Consider the following 12,396-nt stretch of genomic DNA (forward strand, 5'->3'; position numbering starts at 1 on the left):
CTACTTTTTCATATCTTGTAATTTCTTTCCTTGAAGGTGGGTGTCATTTACTGGGTACAAGAAACTTCTGAGACTAGACCTTTACTGATGTAGTGGCAAGATATTTGAGGAAGAAAGGCTCCTCGGGAGCCTTTACCTCTTACTGTCAACATCACAAGTGCTTCTCAATCCTCCCCAAAATGGAAAAGTCGGCATTAAAATGGCTAGAGTGAGCCGGAGTTGTGAATTTCCCTAGCCTCAGGTCAGCTGCTCTCTGATAAATCCCCAGATTAGACTGGCTATAATGACTAAATGAACTTTTTCTTTTGTTCTTCCCTCTTAGAAGTGCAGGGGGATTTTTTTTTCCAGTAGCCACTGCCAGAACCAGATGAAGATCCCATAGGCAAAATCCAAAGAACTGTGCACACACACACACACACACACACACACACACACACACACACACACACACACCCAGCTAGGCCCCACCAAGAGATTCTGTTTTGAGACAGGGTTCTGTTATGTTCCTTAGCCTGGTATCCAATTCCAGGGCTCAAGGAATCCACATACCTCAGCCTCCCCAAGTTCAAGGATACCCAGCTTGGCATGATGCCTAATCATCCTAGAGTGTTCCGCTCTTAGAGTCCAACCCACTGATCCCTTCCTCTGTACATCAATAACAGTAGACAATTTCATACCCTGGCACAATTTTCCAGTAAGGTTCCTGGTCATGGGTTTCTGCTGTGGCGAATAGAGGTTCTCTATGGAGGTCTAACTGCTCTATTTTGAAGGCAGCAGTTTGCCCTGTGTTCTCTTATGTTTGGGGTCTAGAGATAATCGTGGACATTTCTTTGTAATCAGCTTTTCACTTGTTAAAATAAAGGGGCAACCTCCAGGCCACTTACTTATTCTGGAAAGCAGAGTAAGTTCAGGGGATTTTCTTAGGCTTCTGTTCTGAATTGTGGAACAAACACATAGCTCCCTAAGTTAGTTTATGCTAATAGGTGCATGACATTGAAGCTGGACTCACAATTCCACATTCCGAAGGGTTCCATATCCTCAAATAAATCTCAACTCTTCTCTCTCCCTTATTATGGCTTGTATACTGATCTTTTCTTGCCACTTTCAGTTTTCCTAGTTGATTTTTAGTTTTTTTTTTTTCTGGCCAGGGTCTCACTGGAATTTGCTATGTGATCTTGAACTCAAATATCCTCTTGCCTCTGCCACCTGAGTGCTGTTGGCTTTAAAGCTGTGTGCTACCATGCCTGGTATTCTCACTTTTATTTTCGTCAGGAATAGCCATCTTGTGACACTTGCAATATGTTTATTACAGTCACATAGATGGAAGAAGAATTAGAGTCATCAAATGTACCAAATATGTTTAGATTTAAATGGAGGCTTCATGACAAAATTTTTTGTTTCAAGCAATCTTTAGGACATATTTATACTAAAATCATTTCCTATTTATATGAATTTACATCAAATTTAGCTGGACACATATTTTATCTGACAATCCCACATGGTATCCACTTAATCTTGGGAGCATTTGTTGGATGCCCACTATGAGCAGATGACCTGTACAAAGCCGTGTTTCTCAAACTGTGATCCAAGGGCACAAAGCAACAGCACCTGAAACTTTTGCACAATATATATAGAGAGAATATGAACATTACTGCACATTAGAAGATAACTTTCTGGGAGCTGTGGTTGTGACAGCTGAGAGCAATTCTTCAGCTAAAGGGGGACAGCTGGGATGCCTTTAGAAGCCAACTGCTTAGCAGCTGTAAGATGGACACTCGGCTGTGATGTGGGTGGAATACTAACAGAGCTGTCTTTATCAGGCCTTTTCAGACTTTCACACAGCCACCCAGAGAGTTTGCTAAACAGATTTCAGAGGGGGAGAGAGAGAGAAAGGTTTTAGAATTTCTTTGGTTTCTCCACTGTGAAGCATGAGAAAATATATATATTCTTATATTCTCTCTCCTCTCTTTCATGTCTCTCTCTCTTTCATTCCCTCTCTCTCTTTCTCTCCCTCTCTCTCTTCTTTTCTATTTTTTGTTGTTGTTAATTGAGATAGTGTTCCATATATTATAGGCTGACCAGATAGATGAAAATAACCCTGAACGCCTGACACTCCTGCCTCCCATGTACCTGAATAATGAGCATGTCACAAGTACAAGGCTAGTCTGAGCTAGAGAGTGAGACCCTGCCCCATCCCTTAGCAGGAGAATGTGATGGTTTGAATGAGAATGGTCTCCATAGTCTCATATACCTAAACGGTTCAGCAGTTGGTAGATTATGGAGTGTGGCCTTATTGAAGGAGGTGTGGAAAGAGGGGTAGGCTTTGGGGTTTCAAAAGCCTACTACAGGAGACCCAGCCTCACTCTCTCCACCTGTTGCCTGCTGCCAAGATGGGAGGTTTCATTACTGCTCCAGCACCATATATATCTGCCTGCCTGCCACCATGATTCTTGCTGTCATGGACTAAGTCTCTTAAACTGTAAACAAGCCCCAACTGAATGCTTTCTAGTTTGCATTGATTATGGTGTCTCTTCCCAGCAACACAACAGTAACTAAGACAGAGAAAGGGGAAGAGGAGGAACAGGAGAAGAACTGACTTTATACCTACCCCATGGGGAGAATTCTACAGTTTGCTTTATTCTCTACAGCAGCAGTTCAATGCACAGAGCACATCTAGACTTTACAAGCAGCATGTTTTCCAGGTTCTTTTGCTTTCTCCTCCCTCCATATGAAACCAAATCCCTGTCTCTGGCTCTACTTCTACACAATCAGATACAAGATGACTAGGATAGGCTATGTTCATCAAAGGTTGTAATGCAAAGCACAAAAACAACACATGTGGCTAGCTAATAAAGAGCAGGACTAAAATAAGCACATATAATATAACCACTGCAGCTCTTTCAGGATGGGACATTACCACAGTAGTTTTAGCACCACGTGTAAGAGGCAGGACTCACTCACCAAAACAGGGAAGAACAGGATGAATCCAACAAAATTTTAAATGGCAGCATCAAAGATAACTGTGGTTGCCATTATTACTCTCTTGTGACTTACTGCATGGGAAGCAACAATTACCTCATGGATTAGAGCCCTTTGAGTACATTTTGGATGGAAACACACTCAAGGAAGATGCTCAATAAATGTTTGTTAATGAAAACAAAGGCAGGTGCTGATGGAGACACAGTCATGTGAATTAGAAACATGGAAAAACTGCCAAGAGCAATGGGAACCAGCACTTGAATGGGAGCCAAGTTTATTTCAAAGCAAGCCTTTGAGGTGACATAAATTTGAGACATCTGAATGAAGTTGTTCCTAGCTAGTTAAGAGAAGGATGGCAAGAAATAGAAGGTGAAAGGTAGAAGAAAAACGTGTATAACACACAGTGGTCTCCTCTGGTGGTAATGGCATTTATATAAGCTGTCTTCATGTTCTAGCATGAATCCTTGGCATTAGATCACAGTTTTTAAAGCCTGTAATGATTACTAAACAGAGCCATCCACTAGCTCTTCTGAATGAGCTTTCAGAAATAGTTTAAAAGAATCTTTCTCATAAAGGACTTTTTAACTTAACAAAGATGCTTCTGTGTGGCAAGTAACTGTGAAAGAAGGTGGATTTCAAAGAGAAAAGCTTCAACCTATGAAGAACAGTAATGAGAACATAAGAAATATGGGAAATATTTTGTTATATAAATAGTCCTGGCATTTTGGGCTAGGAGAATGTGTTAAAGGAAAAGGAACACATCTCAGGCAACTTCCTAGTTAACGTCTCTAACGCTTTGCTCTTTAAACCTGTGAAGATCTCAAGTTTGTGAAGGGAACTGGAGAAGAATTGTTAAAATAAATGTTCTATTATAAGAATAAAATGTGTCCTGGAGTAACCAAAAGTGCGTGCTGAAGTACATACACATTTATGTTTCCCTGCTTGTTGCTAATAGCCAACAAGAAACCATGTCTAATCAATTGACACTTTTAACTGAACCTCACCAAAATAAAAAGAGAAAGAGGGGAGGGAGAGAGGGGAGATGGAAAGAAGGAAGGAAAGAAACTTGTCATATAGTCATGTTTTCTCCTATTAAAATTATTTATAACAGAAATCAGATGTAGTAACAAGATTACACACCTTTAGCTGAACATAGTAATATACACCTGTAATCTGAGGATTAAGGAGGATGTGGAGAAAGTACTGCTATCAGATCAAAGCCTGCCTGCTCTACAGGGTGAGATTCTGCATTTTAAAAAGCAGAGTTAAGGTTGGAGAGATGCCTCAGTGGATAAGAGATTCGGGACAGAAGAAAAACAAAACTGCAAGAACTCTTTAGTTGCCACTAATCTCATAATCCTTTGGTTTTATATTGACTCTAACAATTTTTCTTAAGGTATGAGATGTATAAGATTAACACATGTGTATATACATATACATATATATTAAACTTTTTGTCATGATATTAATTGTCATAGAGAGTACTAAATCTAGAAAAATACTTCATCTACCTTCCTGTACATGATTTTGGGTTTGAGTCTCTATCAGTTTTCTGCAGTGAACCATGAGCACACCTAACAGAGAACTCAGGAAGCCTACATGAGAAGGATGGATAAATGAATGAATCTAAAGAAAAAATTAATCGAAAATGTATTTGTAAAAGGTCACAAATAAAGACAGGAAAAAATGTCTCAGTAGATGAAATGCTTGTTGGACCAGTCTGTGGACCTTAGTTAAATCCCAGCACCCATATAAAAGAACAGGCAGGGCAGTGTATGGCTCCCATCCCAGAGTTGGGAGGCAAAAAGAGGACAATTTCTAGGTCATATTGGCTATCAAGACTAGCCAAATTGGCATGTTCCATGTTCCATGAAAAACCTTGTCTCAAACAGTAAAGGGGAATCCAACAAGTTAGCTCAGCAGATGAAGGTACCTCCACCAACCCTGACAAACAGAGTTCCATCCTTAAAACTCACATGGTAGAAGAGAACTAACTTTAAAAAGTTGCCCTCTGACCACCATAAACCTGCCTTAGCACAATGAGCATTTCACACACGATAGATAGATAGATAGATAGATAGATAGATAGATAGATAGATAGATGATAGATAAATTATACAAAATAAACATTTTTTTATTAAATAAGGTGGAACAGGAATGAAAAAAGACACTTAACATTGAGTGCTGGCTTTCACTCACACAAACCAACACAAATACATACAAACACATACACGCACAATAAAGAACATAAATACAGGGTAAGGTGCAAACACAAAAATGTTAGGTTTTACAACATTATGCTTTTGCAACAAATTATAGCCACTATCATCCAAAGGCCAGAAAACTATGACCCGAGCTCCAGCAGTGTATTTGGGGTTAGATTTTATGGCTATAGTGGCTGTTTTATTTTGTTTTTCTTTGCTTTATGGTACCAGGTATTGAATCCTAAGCCTCATACATACTAGCAAGTATGTTATTACTAAGCTACTTCCCCAGACAAGCATCCATAGCTGGATAAGTGAGGCTGTATTGACACACAACCATGCTTATGGATTCACTCACATTGTCCACAGTTGCATTTGTGGAAATGCAGAGAAGAGTAGATGGCCATACCTGCAAGTCTAAATATGATTCTCATATGCTTTATGAAAACGTTTGACCATCTCTGCTAACTCACTAAAAATGTACATTGCTTTCAGGCATGCCTTTATCAGCAAACAGTATATCTTCCATCATCGCATTTAACAGAAGAAAAAAGAAAAACAGTCTTCAAAAAAATTGAGCCCTGTGTTGGATAGAAAATACTAGCCAAGAGTACATTCTTTCTCAAGAACAACTTCGATATGTAGGAGTTCATGACCTATGGTGCATTGCATAAGTTTACTGTTCCAGAGAAAAGAGCTATATTTTTTTAAGTTAGGAATCAATGGTGCAATTACTTTCATAAACATTAAGATTTATGCCCTAAATCATACACCAAATAACTATGTGATTTTTTTTATCCAGTTAGCTAAACTCCTAAAAATGTTCTTTTTTTTTTTTTTTCGAGACAAGGTTTCTCTGTGTAGGTTTGGTGCCTGTCCTGGAACTTGCTTTTGTAGACCAGGCTGGCCTCAAATTCACAGAGATCTGCCAGCCTCTGCCTCCCAGGTGCTGGGATTAAAGGCGTGCACCACCACCCAACCTAAAAACATTCTTACTTGTAAGAAGTTGATAATGTGCTTGCTTCACAAGCCTTAGGACCAAGCGCAATACCAAGAACCCCCATGACAAAAATCAGGAATGGTGGTGTCTGTCCCCTTGAATTCCAGTGTGTTGGAGAGGTGGAAACAAATAAATCCCTGAGTTCACCGGCCAGCTAGGCTAGCCTGTATGGTCAGATCCAGGCCAGGGAGAGACCTTGTTTTGCTTTATTTTTTAAAAGATGAATGGCTTCTAAAGAATGACTCTTGAAATTCAGCATGGATGTCCACAATGGACCCATACACATGCACACAAACATATACACACACATTTTTTTCTCATTTGTAAAATGGTATATGTGGCCATCCACTAAATAATCAGGTCACCCCATGGTCTATATGGACTTACTTGTTATTTTCATTCACTGACAAAATTTACTTCTGCCTCCCACCCTTTCCTTAAAAACAGTGTAATTAGTGCTTTTATCCTCAGAAAACATTTGTGCCTAGGCTTTCTAATCAATAGGTGAGTGATTAAGGAAACTGTGGTAATTGTGGCCCACACATACAAGAATGTAATTTCACCCCTCTTGGACATAATTTGAAGAAAGATGCTTTAATCACTCCCTAATACAGTCTTAAATGAAGTCATGTTGCCCTGTCCTGTCCTTACTTAGCATTCATAGTGACCCTTTTAAGGCGGGTGCAGCAGTGCATACATACCAATAATCTTATATTTGGGAGGCTGAGGCAGGAAAATTGCCACATGTTCAAGACTTCCCTGGGATATATAGTGAGTCCCAGGCCACTTTGGGCTACAGAGTGTGATCCTTGACTCAATACAAAACACAGTGACCAGTGACCATTTTGAAAATGGCATTTATTTTTTTATTTATTTAGCTTACAAACCTTCTTTGGCTAACACTAACAGTAAAAGACAAAGTAGGGGTCAAAGACAAGATATATATATATTAGTTTATCATCCTCTACAGGAGGGAGTTGCCGTTCTGGTTCTCTTTTATCTCTTTTGTTCACTGGACTTCACAAATATTGGTTTTATTGTCCTTAGTAGACAAAGCAAGGTTTTTGCAGAGTTTACTCCTACCCCAGGTTGTTCTTTTCTTTTCCTTTTAACAGCAGGTCTGAACCACATGATCCTCCTGCCTTAGCTTCCGTGGTGGGGTGACAGGCATGAACTCACTTCTCATTCTCAGGGAAGAGTACTTTTTACATTAATTGGAAGCCTGATTTTCTTCTTCACATAATTTAAGAACTCAGTTCAAATGCTATATTTTCAGTTTGTTGTTGATGTGTATGTAATTTTGTGTTTGTTTGCTTGTTTTCAGACAGGATGTCTCGAAATAAGCCAGTTCAGCATCATATTCATGATGCTCATGTCTCAGCCTCACAAGGAATTGGATTACAAGCAGACATGACCACACCTGGCTTTTCTTCATTTATACTTAAAGATAAAGCAACACTAGGATTATAGAAGATGGTGGTACATGCCTGCAGTCCCAGCACTTGGACAGTAGAGAGATGAGGATCCCAAGTTGAAGGCCAGCCTCTACCTAGCAAGTTCGAGACCATTCTCACCTATATGAGACCCTATTCAGACTCTCCTACCAAAAAAGAAATGTAGAATGAAAACAGACATGAAAATTCAAGTTTTCTCCTTAAGCAATGACATTGTTTTGCATGAAACTCTTCATGAGCTACTCAAGTGTCACATTCAACTGGACGCTGGATGGTGGTCTTGCTCTTGTTGTTGTTGCTTTGCTTGTTTATTTGTTTAGTTTTTTTTTCAAAACAGGATTTCTCTGTGTAATCCTGTCCCGGAACTAGCTCTGTGTCCCAGGCAGCCTTCAAAATCAGAGACTGGCATGCCTCTGCCTCCCGAGTACTGTGATTAAAGGCATGCATCGCCACATCTGCCTTGGAAGCTTTCTTAAAGAAGAAACAGTTCCGAAGAAATGGAACTGTTGCATGGATTGCAAAAAATATTTATAAACCAGTCTTTATCCATTGATGTTGGTTTTGTTTCCTTGTTTCCTTTATTGTTACTCTTGTAGGATTTGAGGTTTTGTTTCTGTTTGGTTTGGTTTTCGGTTTGTTTGGTTTGTTTCTTTTCTAGATTTTGTTTTGATTTTGATGTCTCACTTAATGCCTTGAAATCTTGAATCCCCCTTCATCAGCATCCCAAGTACTGGGATTCTGAGCATTTGCCATCATGCAAGTGTGTTAAGCTAAAGTGTTAGAAAATAGTATGTCTAGATCTACACCGTGTCGACTCTTACCTGCACCCAGCCTTCTGTTTCTTCAGGCCAGACTGGAAGTTTTGATTACTTAGAAATTGCAGTTCCCAATTGAGGCAAGACTTCATAGCTTTCAATGCACAGACTTCTACACAACATGTCTCCTTTATACAGGAATTTATGAATTTTGAAGAATTCATGCCACTAATAAAGCTTACTCCATCACATTCACTGCACAAATATACCTGCATGAGAGAATTAAAAATGGCTTATAAGCAACCCAAGAGCTATCATGACCTAGTACTGCATCATAATAGCGCTTTTTTCTATGTCACAGGGAGACAGGGTGTGGACACAGAGCAGCTTTGTCTGTCCTAGGCTAGACTGTCCAGTGAGTTTCAGAGTTCCTCTTGCCACTGCTTCTCTGCCCCTTGCCCCTTACCTGGCTGCCCAGAGCCAGAGTTAGAGACATTCACCATCACACCTGGCTTTTATATGAGTGCTTATGTTTTAAACCAAGGTTGTCATCCTTGTGCAACAGGCACTTTACCAACTGAGCCATCTCCCCTGCCTCCTTATTTTAAATAGACAGTGATGTATGTGATAACAAGGTTGGTGTGAAACTGATTTGAACAAACAAGATAGTACAGGTAGAGAGCTACAGAAGAAAGGCTGTAAATAATGGGGGTTGGTCTTGCCAAACGGAGTCACTTACTAAACTGGTTATTTGCCCAAGTCTAATGGCAACCAAACACAGCCTTGTCTTGCAAACATTTTCAACTTTGAATGCCTTCCTGTCACCGAAATTGAATTCTCACCTCAAATCTGAAGCACTTAGTTACTGGCTGATGTAGCTTCATAGTTTATTTAGATATATTCTATATTAAATAAACACACATTCGACATTCTAATTTTAGACAATAGGAAAGCTAAGTGCTAAATGATTCATAGCTTCACAATTCCCCAGGCGATGCCAAAGTGAACAACTTCACTGAGACTCATAGAGACTAAAGAGAAAATCAACCCAGGCCCACTATGAACTAGCTTTCGGGTCATTAAATGAGATTGCTCACCTGCTACCTCACTTGTAGCCAGGGACTTTCTGGCACCAGAATTGTAGCTGAGTGGGAAAGAGCTCACCTAGCATGCACAAGGTCTTAGCTTAGATCGCCAGCAAAACAAAACCAGTTGTGCCCAGTAAAAAGATTATTTGAGCACTCAAGTTTGAAACAAGTCAAATCTTGTAATGAGCTGGAAACCATTAAAATGGCAAACTAGTTTCAAAAGAATCTGATGAAGTAGATGGTGATAAGAAAGTCATTAGGCTCAATGTCCTTTGCTTTAAAGCTAGTATCCACTTATGAGTGACGGAAACAGAGGCAGACGCCAGCAGCAGAATGCTGGGCTGAGCTCCCAAAGTTCAGTTGAAGAATGGGAGAAATGAGAATATGAGCAAAGAGATCAAGACCTTGATGGGTTTACCCACTGAAACAGTCTCCCTGAGCTAATGGGAGGTCTCCAACTCCAGCCTGACAGGGAAGGAACCAACAAAGAACCAAACTAGACCTTCTGAATGTGGGTGATAGTAGTATGGCTGGGGCAGACTGGGGGGCCACTGGCAGTGGCACCAGGATTTATCCCTACTGCTTGTACTGGCTTTTTGGAACCCATTTTATATGGAGGGATATCTTGCTCAGCCTAAATATAGTAGGGAAGGCCTTGGACATTCCCCAAAGCAATGTGCCTTACCCTCTCTGAGGAGAGGATGGGGGTGGGGTAGGGAGTATTTGGAGGGCATGGGAGGAGGAGAGGGAGGGGGAACTGGGATTGGTATGTAAAATGAAAAAAGACAGTTTGATTTGTTTTTAAAATAAAATGAAATAAAATAAGAAAGTCAGTAGAAGAGGCTGGAAAGATGGCTCAGTAGTTAAAAGCCCTGGGCTACTGTTGTAGGGGACTCAAGTTCCTTTCCCAGCACCCATGTTGTGGATTATAACTGTTCTGTAACTCCAGAACCAGGAGATCCAATGCACTCATCTGGCCTCCTTGGGCACCAAGCATGCATGTGGTATATGGGCATCCATGCAGACAAAACATCCATATATTTTTCAAGCTTTTAAAGGACATCAAAATATGGAGGAGACAGGAAAAGGAAAATCTAGGAGGAATTTTTGGAGGAGGGTGAATAAGATAAAAAAAAATCATTGTATAAATATAAATATGTGAAGAAGAACAATTACTATATTTAACAGAAAGGGAGGGGAATGGGAAAGAGAGGATAGGAAAAAGAACAAGAATGAAAGAAAGGGGAAATAGGAGCAAAACCCACAAGGGCATCCTGACCTTACTCACACTTGAATTAAAAAGCTCCCACTCAGTGAGGATGTGAGGAACCAAACCCACTTCAAATGAAAGAATGTGAAGAAAAGGTAACAGTCAAATTTGAGCTAAAGGCTAGGACTTTAGTAAGAGAAATTGTTCAGCATGCATATATACTCTGGTGGCATACCAGTGACAAAGTCTGGCAGCCACAGTGTTACTGTTACTGTTGGCCGCTTTCTCTGGAAATATTATATATGATTAGCCCATACTTGGCCTTGTGCTGTGGGATATTTGTACACTGTGTGAAGATGTATTACTGTGACTGGTGTACTATAAAACGAAATGGCCAATAGCTAGGCAGGAGTCTATAGAAATGGTGTCCTGAGCCTAGTCAGTACCACTGTTCTGTTTTCTTCTAGCCATTCAGTGATTTGATTGCTAAAGCAGGTAAGAAGCTTTTTAATAAGGGTGGCTATCCACATCTACTGATTACCATTACCTATGTTTATGACATACACAAACTCATTTAAAATGCTCTAGAGTATATAAAGCAGAAACTGCAACATGGAATATTTGATATATTTTATTGTTTTGGTTTTTTTTTGAGACAGGGTTTCTCTGTGTAACAGCCCTGACTGTCCTAGAATTTGCTCTGTAGATCAGGCTGGCCTAAAACTCACAGGGACTTGTCTTCCTCTACCTTCCAAGTTCTGAAAATAAAGATGTGTGCCACCATTGCCCAGTAAACTAACAGTCTTAATGACTTAGTGTTATGAATCTAGAAGAAACTGCAAGTATTTTTTGGAAGTCATGGATCTAGCTAAATGGTACAGTGCTTGCCTAGTAGCTTCAACAATCATATCCCTAAAAGCTAAAGTTAATGCTTAGACTGCAGAGATGGTCCAGCAATTTGGAGCACTTGTTGCTCTTGCAAAGAACCCAGTTTAAGTTCCCAACACTCACATGGTGGCACACAACCAGCCATGTCTCCAGTTCTGGAGCATCTGATATGCTCTTCATGGGCATCAGGCTTGCACACAGTGCATGAACATATGTGCAGGCAAAGCACACATATATTTAAAATAAAAAAACCTTTATAAAAACTTTTACAGATGGATTATCAAAATAATCATTTACACCAAACCTAGAGATGATCTTTGGAGGACTGTGTTATTAACAATAAAATTATTGTGCTTGCTTCCACAGCACATATACTAAAATTGGAATGATACAGAGAAGATTAGCATGGCCCCTGCACAAAGATGATCATGAAGCATTTTGTTTTGTTGTACTTTGTTTTGTTTGTTTGCTTTTTACATAAGTAACTTCAAAAATTCTACCAAGGAACTTCTACAAATCATTAATACCTTCAATAATGTAGCAGGATATAAGATTTACTCAAAAAATCAGTACGCATCATTTTACTTTCACAAGATCCCATACAAAGAACATTACCTCCATGACAACTGAAAGTAGTTCTAGAAGATGATGTGCCCTCTCCCAACAAAGTTTGTCCTCAGGGTTAGGAACATCAATTAGGGGTTGATTTTAGTTAGTATAGGGTTGAGGGTTGGGGTGGAAATTATGTATTCTCAAGGATCTCTTTGAAAAAAAGGAGGTAAATTGGATGGAATAATAGATTAGCATGAGATTACTCA

At 39.7% G+C, this 12,396-nt stretch overlaps 1 non-coding gene across 1 annotated transcript; it reads left to right on the forward strand.

Moving 5' to 3' along the window:
• Positions 1 to 11,928: 11,928 nt before the first annotated feature.
• On the forward strand, positions 11,929 to 12,036 carry LOC113458494. The gene has a single exon (XR_003378866.1). It is a non-coding gene; the product is annotated as a U6 spliceosomal RNA (small nuclear RNA).
• Positions 12,037 to 12,396: the final 360 nt, after the last annotated feature.

Source organism: Microtus ochrogaster, unplaced genomic scaffold (genome assembly GCF_000317375.1).
Source record: "Microtus ochrogaster isolate Prairie Vole_2 unplaced genomic scaffold, MicOch1.0 UNK34, whole genome shotgun sequence".
In the NCBI taxonomy this organism is placed as follows: domain Eukaryota; kingdom Metazoa; phylum Chordata; class Mammalia; order Rodentia; family Cricetidae; genus Microtus; species Microtus ochrogaster.